This window comes from Apodemus sylvaticus, chromosome 2, assembly GCF_947179515.1.
Source record: "Apodemus sylvaticus chromosome 2, mApoSyl1.1, whole genome shotgun sequence".
In the NCBI taxonomy this organism is placed as follows: Eukaryota; Metazoa; Chordata; class Mammalia; order Rodentia; family Muridae; genus Apodemus; species Apodemus sylvaticus.
The window spans coordinates 172,980,087-172,998,342 of NC_067473.1; positions in this window are offsets into that span (position 1 = coordinate 172,980,087).

An 18,256-nucleotide genomic window follows, 5' to 3' on the forward strand; every position below is an offset into this window, starting at 1 on the left:
GGACTCCTGATCCTCATACCTCCACCTCCTGAGTGTTGGGATATATGAATCAACCACTTTCAGCTCTTACCTTTACAGTTTTTAAGGTGAGTCAAATTGTACCTGTTTTGAGCATTTTGCAATAGGTCTTGAGATAACTAGTTATTGCGACATTAAGTCTGAGAGTTATAGCACTTGCTTTGTTGAGTGAGTTGGATGACATTAATGAATCTGACATTTAGTCATCCTGTCTTTAAAAAAAAACATTAAAAGCATTTGGGCAGATTTCTTCTCAGGAACCAAGCTACAGAATGCATATCAGCACAGCATACCAGAAATGACTGCTAATGTCTTTCCCTGGGGTAATTCAGATTCTGCCCGTCTCATTGTGTTTAATACTTGTCGGGGCCTCTGGAGAGGGAGAGGGAAGCTGCGTGCGGACAATTATGAATTGTTTGGTGTAAGCTCGTTTCAGCCACCTGTCCCCTGACCTTGGCCTGGGCCTCTCGTTTCCCAGTCCTACTTGTCCTGACTCAGGGGGCTGCTCGATGCTCTTTTCTAGGTGTGGCCACCACCACCGCCACTACCCCGTGTTCTCTTAGCTCCCAGGGATGCCCCTAGATTTGCCCATTTCTCCCTGCAGCTCCAACCTTCTCCTTCTGGACGTGCTCTCTGGAGGATCAAACATGCTCATGCTCTTCATATTTTAAGGCAAAGGAAACAAATGAAAATCTCTCTTCCTTCCGCCTTAAGAAGTTTCTTTGTCAACTTTTTTTTTTCAATATGTGGGTTAGTTCTGCTTCCACTGGGCCCTGTCCTGACTTGCGTGTAGCTGATGAGCAAAAGAACACAAATAGAGGCCTATACACCATACCTCTAAGCATATTAAGAAGATCTGAATCCAATTTAAAATGCTCAGGGTCCTTGGACTTCTAGGAGAGGAGAGGTGTTCCCAGGACAGTGCTGCTGCTGGCCTCTGGCTCTCAGCTCAGTTCCTTTATTGTTCATATCCCTGTTGTCTTCTTCAGCTCGAGGGACATAGGGTGCATGTGTGCGCATGCCCCATGGCCAGTCTCTAACCTTCCCCTTCCTGCAAAGGAACATTCCTCGGTTGGTTTTCCTCTGAGTTAGGAGTGCACACACTGTGCACTTGGTATGTCTGTTATTTCCTATATCAAGGGAACATCCTAGTAGTGGGTGTGATGAGTGGCGATTGGGCAGGGAACTTTGGGTTTTAGATCATCAGAATATAGATAGGAAGGAGGTGGCAGGATGAAGGGTGCATATGGTCCTTTAGTCTGACTTCTGGGACTTCATGTTCATGGGAGAGTGCGGCTAGAGGCTTGGGAAGAGCCTTGGAAGTTCATGTTTATGATGGCATTGCCTGCTTGACTGCTGGTTTCAGTGTCTCTCTTTTGTGTGTGTGTGTGCCTCAACAAATGATCTTTTTATTATATATAACAATATTTTATATATAATAAACAAATAATAAATGAGTAAATACATTTATTTAGTTATTTAATTATATTTCTCGGTGTCTTGGAGATAGTGTCTCACTTTGTAGCCCTGACAGAGTTTGCTCTGTTCGCCAGAGGCTGGTCTTGGACTCACTGAGAGCCACCTGCTTCTGCCTCCTGAGTGCTGAGTGGCGACTGAGCGGAGAGCTTGAGCCTTAGATTACCAGAATCTAGTACTGAGATTAAAGGCGTACATCACCATAACGATTGTTTTCTTTCTTTTTTGTTTTTAAGATTATATATATATATATATATATATATGATGAGTATGCTGTAGCTGTCTTCACACACACCAGAAGAGGGCATCAGACCCCATTACAGATGGATTTGAGCCACCATTTGGTTGCTGGGACTTGAACTCAGGACCTCTGCAATCGATTAGTAATCGATTGCCATTGGTTATAATGCTCAAGTGTTTCTGCGTGCACCCTCCCTTTCCCCATTCTCTGCTCTGGCAACATTGGCTCAAGTCTGGAGCAGTAGTTATTTAAAGTGGCTGAACAGTTTAGAACCTACTGCTGTTTCCTCTTGACTGCAAAGCATCCCTTAACATGCAAATGTGACTGTGCAGTCACCTAGTCGCAATCCTTCACAGTCCCCTTCATGTTACTCATACCCTAAACACATCTACCACTGATTGCCTCTTGTCCCATGCTCATGGTACATTGTCTCATATTGCTTTCTGTTGCTGTCTTAAACATCATGGCCACTTAGGGAGGGGAGGGCCTATTTGGCTTGTGCATCTCACAGGTTTATCACTGAGGGGAGTCAGGTAAGGAATCTGGTGACAGGAACAGGGCAGAGCCCATGGAGGGATGCTGCTTACTGACTTACTCACCTGACTTTGTTACTTCTCAGGCCCACCTGACCAGAAGTAGCCCTGCCTGTAGAGGTCTAGGCTTTTCCACATCAACGATTAATCATGAAAATGCCCGACAAACTTGCCTGCGGGCCAATGTGCTGGTGGCATTTTCCCAGTTGAGGTTCCCTCTTTCCAGGTGACCTTAGCATATATTATAGGCCTGGCACCTGCCTCCAATTCCTTTAGCCTTAGCACACTCATTATAGCTGACTGGGTGGTCTGACTGCCCTGGACCTGTTGGGGCCTCCATGTTTACCTAACACCACGTTCATGTCCCATCAGACCATCACAGAATGTTTGAGTTGTGCTTTTAACCACAGCACCTCTAGCTAGACCCCGCCCCCAGAGCAGGAAAGTGACCAGTCATTCTCTTTTCCTCAGCAGCTAGCACAAGGCCTGGCAACCCGCAGGTGTTCAGTATCATCATGGGGGAGATGCTGGGTGAAGTGCTGGGCGTGATGTGATTGGGTGCTGTGATGGCTCTCAACACCTGCGCCTCATAGCATTTCCTGTGTGTGTGTGTGTGTGTGTGTGTGTGTGTGAGACAAAAGTTTCCAGTGAAATGCAATTGATGCAGAGTGCAGAAAGAAGGACGAAAAGATTTTTGTCTTGGTGTTTTAATAATGTCGGAGGCATCATGAAGTTCAAATCAAGGTTCTCTTCATAAAAAGTATATACATTTTTATTTTGCTTTGTTTTGCCTGATAAAATTTAGGAGATTTTTGGACAGCTGGATGGCATCGGTGCCCAAGAAAAGGCACTCGCTGTGCTGGCCAAGGGACTCAAGTTCAACCCTCAGACCCCATGGAGAAGTGACAGCCAGCTCCAAAGGTTGTCCTCTGATTTCCACAAGCATGCACACACACATGCATTCACACGCATCCGTCTGCACTCAAGCACGCACACACACACATAATTTTGTACACTCACAAATCCCACTGCAACCACCTATGGCTGTCTACCCTATAGAAGTCAGCAGTTATTAGAACCTTTTTTAGAACAGTTTGCTCTGGTTCTCAAGCTGTGTCCCTTGCTCCAGACCTGAGGGTATTCATTTGAAATGAGGGCCTACATTTACTCTCCAGCCCTATGTAAACCGAGGCATGGCGGTGCATGGCTATAGTCCTAGAATGTAGAGGCAGGAGAATCAGGAGTTCAAGGTCACTATTAGTTATGTAGTCCATGGCTTGGACTACATAGATCTGTTTAACACACACACACACAGACACACACACACACACACACACACACACACACACACTATATATATATATATATATATATATATATATATATATATATATATATATATATATATATATATATATATATATATTGAGCAAAGAGTGATAGAGTTGAAGTATGTGTTCTGGGAGAATAAATTTGGCAGGGGACAGAATGAGCTCCTCTGGGAGAGAAGAAATTATAGAGACAGTGGGACTCTGCTGCAAGCACTCAGGGGAGGGGTGGGATGGGGGCAGAAACGGCTAAGAGGGAAGATCTGTTTGAGACAGGATGTGATTCAGGGAGATGGGGCTGGATGTGTGCTCAGAGGTTAAGAGCACTGGCTGTTGCAGTCCCCAGCATCCACACGGGTGGCTCGTCACCATCTGTAACTCCAGTTTCCAGGGAGCTGTCTTATTCTTCCGGCCTCCATGGGCACTGCACCCATCTGGTGCACAGTCATGGATGCAGGCAAAAACGCCCGAACACCACATTAAATAGGAATAAATAACATATGGTGGCACAAAACTAGCCATAGGTGAATCACAAGCGAAAGGAGGAAGCCTGAGGGAGAATTAGAACCAAAGGAGAGCTCAGGTGTAGGTGTGCTAATGACAGGGAACCTGCTGGCCACTCAGGTGTTGCCATGCTTTGCAAATAAATGTCCCCTGCAAGTTCACACAGTTGGGGGCTTGGCTTCAGCTGATGGTCTTTGGGTAGAGACTAGATCTTTGCCCTATCAATGTGTTTCTCTCTTGATAGACAGAGACAGATGTCTCAGTATGGTAGATCTATTGGAAAATGGTGAAATGCAGGAGGTGGGACCCAATTGAGGGAAGCATGAATGGGGGCATGCCCCAGCTGTGGTCTGTCCTGGTCCTGTCCACACCTGCGATTCCTGTCCACTGTCAGATATCTTCTAGGCTTTCCCATGGGCTCCTCCCAAGATGGTCAGGCATATGCCCCAAGCCAACAACTCACCTTGGACTGACACTCTGGAGCTGTGAGTCCAAACAGGTCCTCCCTGCTTTGAAACAGCATCTTGGAGGTGTTGGAAATGGTGAGGAAAATCTCACTAGCAGCTCTGGGATGGAGTCTGAAAATGTTCTGGGGTAACTGTGAAAGATTCCTTTCCAAAGTGGTCCTGTGGGTTAGTGAAGATGTCAGGTGCTAGGTGGCTGGGTATCACTATGTTTTATCTCTAACTAGGCAGGAATTCCAGGACTCAGATGTCATCTTGGACTACCTTTGCTTCTTTTGGTATGGTGGTGGTGGTGGTATGTGTGTATGTATGATGATATATATGAGTGTGTGTGTGTGTGTGTGTGTGTGTGTGTGTGTGTATGAGATTGTATATGCAAGGTTGTGCATGTGTGTGTGTATGTAAGGGGATATACATACAACATAGTCATGGGAGACATCTCTAATGTTGGTCCTTGTTTGAGACAGGTTCTAAAGATGGCAGCCACAAGGTTAGCTGACCACGAAGCCTCTAAGGATTCTCTTGTCCTTACCTCCCATTCCCCACAGGCTCACCAGGTTTATAAATGTATGCTAGTATGTCTAGCTCTACCTGGGTCTTGGGGATTTGAACTCAGGCCTTCATATTTGTACAGCAAGCACTTCACCCATGGAATCAGTGCCCCATCCCAGGTCACCTTTCTTGAGAATGACTTCCCTCACCTCTGTTGGGATTCAGCTGCCTTGTGGCCAATTTTAACTTCCTCAAATCAGCATCTCATTTTCTGTTTGTTACTTGCAACGTAGATTGTATACTCATGGGAGTGGAGGGTGGGCAGGAGGACAGGACATGGATCTGGGACACACTGGGACTCTTAATTTCATATCCCATGAAGCTTGTTTAAAATATCTAATCTGCTTAAATCTGCTTCTCAGAAATGTTGCTTTTTACTGAATTTTCCTTTTCAACAGCTTTAACATCTGGTTTTGTTTTAAAAATATTTTAAAAGCATCCTTTGCTTCTGTCCAAAATTTCTTGCTCCTCTCCACCCTAGCAGAGACTTCTGGGCAATTTTCTTTGACCCCGAACCTCTCATGGATGAGAGGACTGATCAGTCCTGGGATGGTGTCTACACGCCTGATGTGGAGCTTAGTCAAAAGCTGTGGTGAGAAAGCTCCCATGATCCCAGGGGGTTGTGAAGACACAAAGATGAGAGGCACCCTCCCCTTTATACTCTGAATCAGTCAGGTTATAGTCTGAGTTAGAGCACTCTCTTCGGTATTGGTCACCACTGTTCAAAGGGAGATGAAGAAATTGGAGTGACTGGACAAACAAGAAAACAGTGATGATTAAAGAGATGGAAAAGGAGGGTCCAGGATAAAAGATAAAAAGGACTGTGGGATTCACCTCGTTGCCAATTTTACTCGGACAGTGTTTTGTAAGGGAAGACGGCAGCCTGTGATGGAGGAACTGTGTGCAATGAGTGTAAGAGACAATTGCTCTCTCCAGGGCGGTTTAGGTGGCAGCCAAGCTTCTACCTGCCCCAGGAGCCTTCCCTAATTAACCCCAGCCATTTCTCCTGCAGACTTTGAGCCTCCCCTCCCCCAAATCTCCATCATTAACTCTGTAAATTTCTATCAGGTTGGTGAAGTCTTTACTGAGGAAGAAACCCATTTTCAAATCTAGCTTTAGTCATTTAAATCAGAGATGCAGGTTGTACCAGCTGGTCTCCCAAAGCTTCTTTGAGCCCAGTGGTTCTACTGAGTCCTTGTGTTAAATGAATTTCAAGAGAAAAAGACTTCATTTGTGGATGATAATGACCTGGGGAGCAAACCAGGCCTCCTCTGGAACGTATGGAGTGCAGAGACTGGAGGCTGGGTTGCTATTCTCACACGTGAAGTTGACTCTTCAAGAAGCTTCACCACAGGCAGTCTAGAAAGTTCCATGATGCTGACTGAACAAACCAAATTGGACGTGAGGTGGGGGTGGGGTGGGAGTGGGGAGAATGAAAATGGAGAAGGCTTTCTACCAGACCATATGTGACTTCACTGTTTGACCCAAAAGAGGGAAACTGGGGTCTATGTGGATCCTGCCTGGGGAAGCTCCATGAGACCCGCCTTTGCCTCTCTCCTCTCATTCCTCAAGGGTTGGTGTAAGAAACCGGAGGAGCAGTGGTTTTCCAACAGAGGACTTCTGGGAGGTAGACAATGAAAAATGGCTGCCCGGGAAGCGTAAGGGCAGAAATCAATACTCGCTGACACTCTGGGGTAAATTATGACAATCTTTCAAGGAGAGGGACAGGTGTTATTTTACCAACCCAGCCGCTGGTCTTGTTGTTTTCTAAATCTAAGGTTCAGTTCTCTTCATATATATTCTAACCATGTGGGGACTTAGATGAGGGAAATGAAAAAGATGACAGGCCATTTTACCTGGTGCTAGCTGCATATTTATCCTCTACTATTCAGTTTATTGAAATTTTCTAACGATTCCAAATCCAACGAGTTGTGTTAAAGGGCAGTGTTTGGGTCAATGTGTGTGTGTGTAATATATATTATATCTATGTATATATTATATATAATATATTATAAAATAACTATTTTAAAAATACCCTCTTTCCACCCAAACCTAGTTTCAAGGGCAGTCTTTGTCATTTCTACTTAGCTCATAAACATACACCCCAGATCCATCAACTTCGAAAACTAAAATTAAAAAATAAATTAAAGCCATTTTTTTTCTCGTAGTGACGTTAAACAATAATTGTCACCATTTTAGGAAAAAATTCACCACATCTTATTATTACATGGGTTTTCCTAGGGCGGGTGAACAAACATCCTAGACTCAGGACCAATGGCAGGGCAGAGAAACTACTCCACCCAAGTCTAGCTTCCGGGGGTGACTGACAGGAGCACATGAGAGCTGCACCACCCAAATGTCCTCCCTGCGTGTGACGACTGATGACAGATCCACCCCTGGAGCTCCCTGCCAACTTGCAGGCAGCTCCTCTTCCCAGTGCTAGTTTTAGTTTTTTCTCCTCATATACTGTTGTGAAGCAGCTCATGTGTGTCTTGTAAGTTGTGAGTTTCCTATGAGCCTCTGCTTCCTTCCTGTCTCAAGCCAGAGGAAGCATGTAATTAACATCTCTCAAGTCAGATGCTATGTCCTCATATCTGAAGAATAAACATTTTAAAAAGGCCTCAAAACGTTGTGCTTGTTTTTTCCCCCCATCACGGCGACACATGAGACCTGAGAGAAACAACTTTAAAAGTAGAAAGGTTTGGCCCAAAGTCTCAGAGTGGTCGGCCATGTTTAGTTGGCTCCATAGGCATGACGTAGGGCGGGATATCACGGTTGGGGCGGAGCCCGGTGACAGGAAGGTGCTCACCTCGTGGCTTCCGGGAGGCATCCAGACTGGACGCTGGGGTTTCTTTGAAGAAACTCAGTGAGCTCTTTCCTTCAGCTAGACCCCACCTTCTGGTCACCCACACAGCTGTGTCTTGTCGGGGTCTCCTTCGTGATCCAGATGCCACCTGAGAGCACTACCAGCTTGGAAACCAAGCCTTCAACACAAGCCTTTTTGGGGAACACTTCCTGTCCAAACCATAAATGCTGTTGGTTGTTCTCATGGTAGCTTCTGGACTTTTAATGTTTGCTGATTCTCCTTATTGCTGATTCCGTCCCTTTCTTACACCTGATCTTAGCCAAAAGGCCGAGAAGCAATTCCGTCCCTTTCTTAAAAGAACAGAATTGTTTCCTAGAAGATGATGCTTGGGTGTGCTCAGCTTTATTGCAACCCATCTCTCTCTCTCTCTCTCTCTCTCTCTCTCTCTCTCTCTCTCTCTCTCTCTCTCTCTCTCTCTCTCTCTAACACACACACACACACACACACACACACACACACTTGCCTGAGCCAGCTGAATAGAACCCTCCAGAACAAGCCTTTAATAGCTAAGATAGCAGAAGGAGTGCACCTGTCACAGCTCTCTGTCTTTTAGGGAGTTGTGCCCCTCCTGTCTCCTGACCCATTGCTCTCCTGGGTTGGTCCATGTTTAACTGGCGCCATGGTCATGATGTAGGGCCCCCTACCATGACAGCTATGAGTCTATGAGCCATACTTAACCATTCTACTTTTGAAGTTGTCTCACCTGGCCAACCTGTAGGGGGAACTCCGCAGAAGACATTTCCTCTTATTAGGTCTAATAATGATTACAGAGCGGGGTGCCACCAGGATAGTCTCGCAGACCTACAGAGCTTTTAAGGTAAAGAGATGGTGTCTTAGGGAGGTGGGCTATAACTTAAGGGCAGATAAAAAATGGTTCTGTTCAGGCTGAGACTGTAGCTCATGGTAGGATGTTTACCCATGTAAGAGGGACTAGGTTAAACCCCCAGCACTTGCAAAAAAGAAGTTCTTGAGATAAGATTTAATCAACGTTAGCAAGTGTACTTCTCCTGATTGGTTCTAGGATGTCTTCCTTCTTCAGTTTTGCAGAATCCATCTCATTGCCTGGTGTGTCCTACATACTGAAGTCGACATCCATTGAGCAAGTGAAATGAATAAAATGATGAAAGCGTCTCGGTTTCAGACGAACGAGAAATCGGTTGACATTGAAATATCAGGAGCCTAGGGAAAGCTGGGAGGGCAGTTCTCGCCCTTGGTACATTATGGGTTTGTTAGGGCTTGCTGATGAAGTCCGGCGTGACGCAGGCAGACCCGTGATTGGAATTGGACTGTCAACAGCTTCGGAATGATTTCGGTGCCAGGAGACACAGCACCCGGCTGCTGCAGGTTCCCAGCCTTCCCGACACTGACCCAGGCGTTCACTTCCGCCTCTCCCCCACTGACTGGCTCCCTTATTTCCCTGTATGATCTGAATTTCTCCCAGTCCCTGCGGGGCAGCCCTGGCAAGGCTAGAAGCATGGTATTGGCAAGTGGTTTCTCACAGCAGATACATTTGTGGCGCCCTCTACTGACGCGCCCAAAGGGCTGACGCGAGGGAGGAACCTGAGATCCCCCATCCCAGCATCTTCATATCCTGATCAGAGTGATGCTGAGAGGCAGGAGCTCGAAGCGCTTACCATTTTTCTTTTTCCTTTCTGATTTCTTTTCAACCAGAGGTAAGTAGGCATGAAGAACCCTCATCAAGCTTTGATCAATAACCACACATCAGACGGTAAGAAAAATGATGCCTCTCCATCTTCCAGGTTCCTCTGCTCTGCTTTGGCCCTGGACAAACTGTGAGGCAGTGACCAGGCAGCTGCTCACCCCGGGGGGGGGGGGACCCTGCAAGGCCACCCGGGTGACAAGCCAGCCTACCCTCTTCCCTCCCTGTGTCTGAGCCCCAGCCTGTCATTTCAGGAGCTGACACTAGATGTCAGGGAAAGACTTGCTGTGGTACCCAGCTGGCCTCTCCCCATTTCCCGCTGCAGGCAGGGCTGGAGTTGACAGCCTCCAGCCGAGGCTCTGCCTTTATGGGGGTCACCAGGGTTCTCCTGCTAAGATACCCCTACCTGCTCAGGCCTGTTAGGCGAGCTTCAGAGGCCACTGAAGCCCATTTACAGAATGAGGTAGATCAAGGTCACTTGATAAAAATAGATTTTATGGAAGACGAGGGGTAAAGCCATCAACATTCGCTTTTAATTTCATTATAAAAGATATTCGGTCTTACTCACGAAAAGGATAGATGATATAATGTGGCCACGTTCCTATAACTTATTTTATTAGTAAATTTAGAAGCAGGCAAACGAGTTAGAATTATTTAAGCCTCATATCATCATTTTTCAATTTGTTTTAAATATTATGAAGTAAAAAAATATCACAATTTGATCTGGTTTGGTTATGTTGTGATATTTCAAAGCTCTTCTTAGGCCCTCAGCAGGCTCTTTTGATGTAGAAAAACCTTGTGTTTTTCCACTGAGCTGGTGAATTCAGTCAAACCCCTCCGTCTTTCCCCACCCTCCCTCCCTCCCTCTCTTCCTCCTCCATTTATTTAGTGAAGTTGTTTTAATGTTCAAATGTATTAATATTACCAGAATTCTTAGAATAAGAGTGGTACCTAATTCATGCCCCATGGATGTATTTAGAAATATGCCAATGTGCAAATTCACAGATCTGAGAACCAGCAGTGCCAAAGGCTCTCTCCAGATTCATGTCCTCTCCCTCCCTCTGTCCTCCTTTCCTTTCCATTTCCCTCTTTCTCAGAAAGACAACAAAATGCAGTCATTTCAGGGGCAAGGTCGGGGCCTGACGAGGGTCTTTTCTTTTAGGGCCCATTTCCCCTTCACACCAGTGTGATCTCAATCATTCCTAGGAGATACCAAGACATTTACTCTCCTGAGGTCAAAACTAGCACTCCTCTGGGTAGGAGGATCCTGTAGTGAGAGCTGGGCCCACCCAGACACGCCGAGCAGCCCTGCCTGCACCCCCGGGGAGCTGCCAAAAGTCCTCTTGGTGATTCTGGAATCCATTATATCATCACCCCAAAATAGCGCTATTACTGCCATATGGGTGTGCCTTTCATTTACTGGAGAGCTGGATGTGCACAAGGCAAATGTGACCTGGAAAGAAAAAGAAAAGAACAAGAAAGAGGAAAGAAAAAGAAAAAGTAAAAGAAAAAGAGGGCCTCTTCTCAGGCTCACAATGTGTGTGTGTGTGTGTGTGTATGTGTATGTATATGTGTGTGTCTGTGTGTATGTCTGTGTGTGTATGTGTGTGTCTGTGTGTATCTCTATGTGTGTGTCTGTATGTGTCTGTGTGTGTGTCTGTATCTCTATGTGTGTCTGTATGTGTCTGTGTGTGTCTATGTGTGTGTGTCTGTGTATGTGTGTGTATGTGTGTGTGTCTGTGTGTGTATGTCTGTGTGTGTGTCTGTGTGTGTCTGTGTGTGTATGTCTGTGTGTGTGTCTGTGTGTGTCTGTGTGTCTGTGTGTGTATGTGTGAAGCACCCTGACAACCCCCTCTCCCCACAGCGAGCCAAGACAATTGCTCCCTGTCACCAGGGAACAGTCTAGACAACCTTCTCTTCTGGGAATAGTCAGGTAAAAATTGGTGTGAACAAAGATAGTTTCAAAACAAATTCTGACAAGATTCCTCAGAGGGTGTGAAAATACATTGAGTCGTTGATACTACTGATGTACTGACTGCCCGATGCAGCCACTGGCTTACATACGGAGCCCCTCACATGGTGGAGTCGGTTTAAATAGGAATGTCCCCCATCGACTCTTCAAGTCACCTCACACCAGCCATTCGTGCATCACTGTCATCGCCACCAGCTCAGACCTTTCTGTTCTAGGAGGATGTCAAAAGCTCAGTCTGCCTTGGTCTCTGCATGAGCTGTTCTCACGGCCCCAGACCCTCTTTCCCCAATCTCTTCACTTGATTGGTTCATTCTCAACTTTTAAATTCCAACTTGGTGTCAGTTCCTGGACTGCTTCCTTCTGTTCCCCGCATGGTGACATGAAGTCCTTTCCGTCGACGCTTTTGTGTCAGCTTCTGCTACACCGCCACACTAACATCTTCGGGACAGCAGCTGGCATCCCAATGGTCTTCATTTGTCTCTGCTTGGCCTTTTTCTCTGCTCCTCATCTTGGTTTTCTTCCCTGTTGGTGTGATAAACTACCTTGAGGGAGGAAAGGCTCATGTCAGCCTGCAGAGGCCGGGTGTAGTCAGTCTATCACGCCAGGGAAGAAATGAGACCACAGAACCTTGAAGGAGCCGGCCCTCACGTCCATAGTCAAGAAGAAGTACACGGCCACAAGTGCTTCTTCCTGCTGCTCAGCTTCTCTCCTCCATGTAGACGGGCAGGATCTAAATAGGGAATGGGGTCACCCAGAGGGGGCCGTTCTTCCCACCTCAATTAATTAAATCAAGACAATTCCCCAAGGTATGTCCACAGGCCCATCTCCCTGGTGATTCTAGATTCTGTCAACTAGACACCACTCCATCACATCCCCTCTACCCCAAGTCAGGAGCACATTCTTGTGTATTGAACAGTGTTTGGCATAAGGTAACTATTCTTGCTGAATAAACTTCTCAGATTCAACCTTGTTAGCCAGAAAATGAGACTCAAATAAATTTCACGTGTTCTCTCATTGTGTAAATTTGTCTCATATGTCCCAAGAGTGTAAGACTCTGGGCCTCAAGCTGTGGTTTCTGGTTATCATTACATTAATTATGTTTCCTCACCTTGACTCTGCTGTTCTAAGTCTGGGAACACAGTTAAGCCTGCTTGTTTTTCTGGTCTCCATGAAACTTGTTAGTGCAACTGTGCCCCCTGGTGGCCACATCGTTTTTTCTTCTTTGAGACAGGGTCCTATGAATGGAGGCTGGCCTTTGATGGATCCTCGTCTCTCTGTCATTCTAATACTGGGATAATAGGAACGGACCATCAAACCAGGTTTGCTTTAGATGTGACTTGTTGTGGAACGTGTTACTGAATGGGGATGTGCATTTATGGGCATTTGAAAGCAATTTCAAATCGGGAAATATCAGCTTCAGGATCAGATAAAGGTTTAAGACTACAAAAATTATGGTTTCTATATCTGTTTAACTCTGAAATGTGTATCCTCCATTACAGTCTTTTAGTGTGGTCCTGAGGGGCCCTGACATCATCTCTGAATTAGTTTTCTCTTGTCTGGAAAAAGTCTCAAATTGATTTCTACTCTCTGCTTCTCTCCACTCCAAGTAGACAGTCATTTTACCAGACGTCAGCTTTTTCTTGGCCCCCTATCCTTCTCAAAAGCATCCATCAAGTCCCACCAACGTGAACAATAAAGCCACCTTCCTTAGCCTGCATTCCAGATTCCTCAAAGCCCAGGTTCAACATCCTTTCCAGTTTCAATCTCTTCTGCTTTCCCCCCTGCTTCCCATCTTCATATGATGATGCGTAAGACCACGCCTAGAAAACAAGCCAGCATTCCATCGGAACTCTGCCACACTCGCGGTGTCCTCTCTGCCTGAAATGGCCCTCTGCTCTCAGGAGACAGCTGAGTCCCACAGCACTTGGAGGTGACTCAAAGCCCTGACTTCCATGAACTGCCACAAGGTGGTGGGATTATTTTAACAGTGTGTGTGCATGGAAAGTTGTTAGTATTTACTGGAGGAGCAATGGCTAGGCTGGAGTTCCTGTTTGGAGTTTCATTTGAGAAAAGAAAGGCCACACACAATGGTACTCAGACAGAAACTTTGACATTGGATCCACCTAGAAGAGTCTAGGAGTCATAATAACTCCAAAGTAGCACTGTTACTTACTCCAGAGTTTTGCGGTTATTACCTTTCTAAGGGTTTTGACTGGTGCAATGGTTTCTAAATCTCTTTCTATATATTGAGAGGACCAAGGGGAAGAAGTTAGGATGCCAGCTTGTGTCCCCCGGAAATGCTAATATCAGAGGCAAGATACAAAACCTTTATTACTACGATAAGAGTGCACACATTTGACAAATTTGTTCCTGCATATGTTCTGTTGCCATTTTTTTCTTGGATTTTCTGTCTCTTTGGTTTGTCTCTCAAGATAGCAGCATCTCACAGGTAGCTGAGATGAACAGTGGTGTTACCACTGTTTGAGACCCAGGAGTCAGTAATTTCTAAAGCACACAGCAGGGACAGTTCAGCCACTACATACATTTAGTTCTTTCCCCCAAGGTATCTTCTTATATTTCTGATGAAGACACAAATGACAGACCTCCCATGCCCATGGATTGGCTGACTTAATGTTGTAATGGCTGTAAAATCAAAAGCGATCTACAAATTCAATGAAATGCTCATGGAATTCCCAACAACATTCTTCACAGAATAAGAAGAAAAACAATAAAAAAGACCCTTTTTTTTGGAGGGAGCAGGGAATGGCTCAGTGGTTAAGAGTGGGTACTGCTCTCTAATAGGACTCTGGTTTGGTTTGCCAGAACCCATGTAGAGCATCCACCTGGAACTTCAGCTTCAGGGGTTGGGGGAATCAGATACCTCCAACATAACTAAAAATACACAATTAAAGTATTAAAAAACGAAGCAAAAACACTAAAAGTTTTGTGTGTGTCCTGTGAGCATGGATGTGTGCACATGAATGTGAGTGACTCTGGAGGTCAAAAGTGTTGGATCTTCTTGGAGTTCTAGTTAGTTAGAGGCAGTTATGAGTAGCCAGACATGGCTTTTGGGGAAAAAAACTCTGGCTCTTAGCAGTATGGGCTCTTAACCACTGAATCATCTTCCTAGACCCTTGGCATTCTAAATAATGCTTCAGTTTTATCTTCTGAAATTTGGAATAATATCTAATTTCCAATATTATCAATGAGTTAGGTGTTTGTTAGGAGGTGAAATCACACCTCCAAAGTTAAATGTTTTCCAGGAAAACTCTAATTATCTTAGGCATTAATAAGTTTTGAAGTACATTTTGGGATCAGTCTTACAAACCTTACATAGATCATGGCTTCTGCTGTTTTTCTTGGCTATTGGGGAAGATATTTTTGCTTGACTCAGAGGACAACCATCCCCCTTCTTTGTCTGACTAGATACCAACTCTGTACACTAGATCCCCTTTCTATTCAGAACATAGCAGTGACAGATACCTTCAGAATATTTGCAGAGGTAGGGCCCCAAACCAATTTCAACCAGAGACCCAACCTCTGTAGTAGTTGTTGGCAGTCTGTGACAGACTTTAAGCCACTGAACCTACCTTTGATTCCTATGTCCATCTTTTTCATGGGATAACATGTTTTGTCATAGGTACGCTTTACCCCAAAATAGAGTGAATAGAGGGAGAGAACCAATGTGAATCAGTAGTCAAGACATGTCACAAAGTAAGCACCTAGTTCCTTGACTTAGTATAATGTATACTAAATATCCCAATGTAGAGTAGTTGAAAGTTGATAGATTTGGGGCAAGTTTCTACATTTTTATGGGGTTCCTGAATAAGCTTAGGCCAGTCTTGGACTTAGATACTTTGAAGACCAATTAACCAGAGGATCTCATTGACTCTCCAAAATACCTTTTTGTTTGTTTTGATCAGTCAGTGACCTTGAAAGTCAAGTCTTGGGGATGTTTTAAGGCCTCCAAATAGAACTTGGCATTCTTAAGACTATTTTAAGTCTATTGTGAGGACAGAGTACTCTTGAATAAGTCCTGGGTCTCATGATTTATTCCTCTGTGGATTTGTAGGAAAATTATTCCACGAGTCCCAGACATCACCCAAGAAGACAGTATGCCATTGATACATGATATGTTTGCCCTGGCAAACATATACTCCTTAGTATGGTTTCAGCAGTATGGATGTCCGCACATGAAAATAAAGTACAGCCCATGCCTGCAGTTCTGCATGTGTGTTATAAAAAAAAAAAATGCTTCATCTATCAGTGCTTTCCAGTCACTGGAAGCTGACTTAGCTTTAATTGTCAACTAAACAGTCTAGAGTCATCTGAGAAGGGAATCTCAGTTGAATGATTGTTTAGACAAAACTGGCCTGTGGACATTTCTTGGGGGCATTGCCTTGATTATTAATTGATGAAGAGGGTCCTCACTGTGGAGGAATATTCTACCCTGGACAGGTGGTTCCGGACTGTATAAGAAAGCTAGCTACGCATGAGCCTAAGAGGAAGCCAGGAGACAACATCCTTCCCTGGTTTCTGCTTCTTCCTCCCTGACTTCTCTCAGTGACAGACTGGGTGCCTGCCACACTGATCCTGCCGTCCTCTAAGTTTTTTGGTCAAAGTATTTTACCAGAGCATCAGAAAGAAAACTAGAGGTGGTTGTGGTAGTGCATGCCTTTACTCTCTGCACTCCAGAGGCAGAGGAAGGCCATCAGAACAATCTATGGCCACTAGAGACAGCCTCCCCTGTGACCTACCTCCTCCAGCGGAACCCTGCCTCCCAACGTTTCTACCACCTGACAGAACAGCACTACTGTCTAGGAAGGAATTCTTCAATACACAAACCCCATGGGGATATTTCATGGTCAAGCCATAATACAAGTCCAGTTCAATAGTTTGTATAGTTGTCCTTCAAGCACAGAGGACAGATTGCCAACTAGGACAGTTGCAGGAGAATTTGGTAAGGGCAGAACAATTGGGATACATGTAGCAGGTAAGGCTGTGCAGCAGGGATTGAAGGATTCTGCTCTGAAAGCGAGTGATGTCTCCCATAATATAGACACAGTCTCGGCCAAATGTATATTCAACAGTGTGCTCCTCCTGTCCCTGTTCTGAGGAGATAATGGATAATGCTATTCCACTCGATGTGCGGAGGTGGGGGCTGGGGAGTTGAGGGTCAGGAAAACACTCGAGGCTTAGCGCAACAGGCTGTGAGACGCAGCCAGTCTTGGGCAATTCTAGGCGCCTGAGCATTTGCTACACAAATGCGATTTAGAACTGGTAAAGAAACGCTTGATTGTGAGCTAATATTTATGTGAACTAGAGAAAACGAGTGTGATGGAGAGGTAGAGAAGAAGGAGGTGGGGAGGGGCGGGGCAGAGGAGAGGGAGAGAGAGCGAGCGGAAAGCAATGGCAAAGATGAAGGAGACCGAATGGCAGGAAGTGATACAGAGGAAAGCCGTACCGAGGAGAGAAGGACTAGAAATGTAGCTGACAACTAGAAATACATCACACATAATGGGGGAAATGGGATGAAAGGGCCAGCGGGAGGGGAGAAAACACGGGCATGAACAATGAAGGAGGAGGAAAGGAAAAGGGAGGAATTACTTGGAGGAATAGTCAGGAGCCCAGATGTGCATTTGGAATTTCAATGGCTTACATGTCTCCCAAGTTTTAGGCCTTACAATCTGTTCTCGGATGAGAGCGTAATTCTCAATTAAGATATGCTAATAAGGCTGACCGTATACCATAGACTCACTAGGCCCGATAAGGGGCTCGTTTTCTTTGTGGCGTTGGAGAAGGCAGTTATCTTGTCTTTCCACACCTAACTTTCTCATTGCCATTCCTCTTCCAAAGGCAGGGAGTGATCAAGCAGCACTCTTAACGAGAACTGGCCTCAGCCTGACATGCTGTCTTCTTTTCAAATCGCTTGTATAAATTTCATATCCCTCCCTCCCCCCCACTCCCGTCTGCTTCCAGTTGACGCGATCAAAAGTCATCTTCACATGTACTCTTTCTATTAGTGGAGAAAAATTGATTTTGTGTTGCCTGTTTATCTGTGGATACGTTTAATGATTTCTCAGTGCGTAAAGGACCTTAGGAGGCTCCCCTGAAAATGAGAGAACAGTTTGAACTGAAGTTCCATCGTTGAGTGATGATCTGTATTGGGAAGCCTGGCACACAGTGACTGTTGCTGGGTTTCTAAGCACAGCGAAAGGCCGTCCGTGGAGGATCAGCACGGGGCAGGACCCACCCCGTTTTCACATACAAATTCTCCCAGTGGAGTCTCTGTCCCATGGAATCTAGGTTCTTCCTGATGGCTCCTGATTCTTCCTATTCTGCCAATGTCGTCAAGTGCTTGCTGCAGGCCTCTGCCAAGTTTCTTCTGCTGGGCTCATCTTTTTTCCCCCCAGCCCCAAATATCATAGCAGATTGCGTTAATAAGACTCTTTGCCTGTGGGACACATATGCTAAAGAAGTACTTTTTAAAGGGTGGAAAAGATCGGGCTCATGGTTTCAGAACCTTCAACCTAGTGTTTGCTGGCTCAACTGCTCCGACTCGCAGACAGAGACTGTCATGGTGGAAGAGGGAGGGGCTGCCAGGAAGCAGGGAGCAAGCAGACATGGCCTGAGAAGACCCTC